This window comes from Falco peregrinus, chromosome 1 (genome assembly GCF_023634155.1).
Source record: "Falco peregrinus isolate bFalPer1 chromosome 1, bFalPer1.pri, whole genome shotgun sequence".
In the NCBI taxonomy this organism is placed as follows: domain Eukaryota; kingdom Metazoa; phylum Chordata; class Aves; order Falconiformes; family Falconidae; genus Falco; species Falco peregrinus.
The window spans coordinates 3,878,603-3,879,346 of record NC_073721.1 but is presented as its reverse complement, the minus strand read 5'-3'; positions in this window follow the sequence as shown (position 1 = coordinate 3,879,346).

The following is a 744-nucleotide window of genomic DNA, read 5'->3' as shown; positions in this document are numbered from 1 at the left end:
CTGGGAAAGAGCACGCTGAGCCTGACCTTTATCGCTGCTGCCAGCGTGGACAGAAGGCTGGGGAGCGATGATTGTGAGGGCAGAGGTGGTCATGTGGCCACTAATCCCGGCACAATGGGGCTCGCCCGGCTGCAGCCACAACGGCGCAGGGCCTGCGGGGAGCGGCGGTAACCGCTGCTGGAAGCGCCTGTCAGGAACGGCCGGTGGTTTTGGTTTGTGCTGTTTGCAGTGCTTTAGAAAGTCAGGGTAGTAAAGAGTCTTTTTATAGACTCCGGTTATTAACTCTACTTGGAAATCTTGCAAGGCTTTGACGGCTTTGCCGCAATTAAAAATCTAAAAGGTACTGAAGGCATTAAAAAAAGCAGAGAGATGCCAACTCTATTCCTTCAAGGGCACCAGAAGTGGCCTTGAAAGATGGGGGAAGAAAAAAATATTACTGATGTAAAGTAACTCCAACTCTCAGGACTTAAAAGCAGCAAAAGTTTCCTAATCTTGACTGATCTGTACTGTAACACAAATATTAAATAAATTTTTTTATTTTAGTACCAGAGGCAAGTGTCCTCTTGAACAATGGTATAGATAATGTCTTGATGAACAGACTATGAGCACAATACTTGTATGTTTTTATGTTTTTTCTGTATCAAGCTTTTTCTGCACCAAGTAATATAACAAAAGTTATTGCCTCTTCTTACACATTTTTCTTGTTTCATGGCTTTGGAACATATTGGCTATGATGCTATTAAT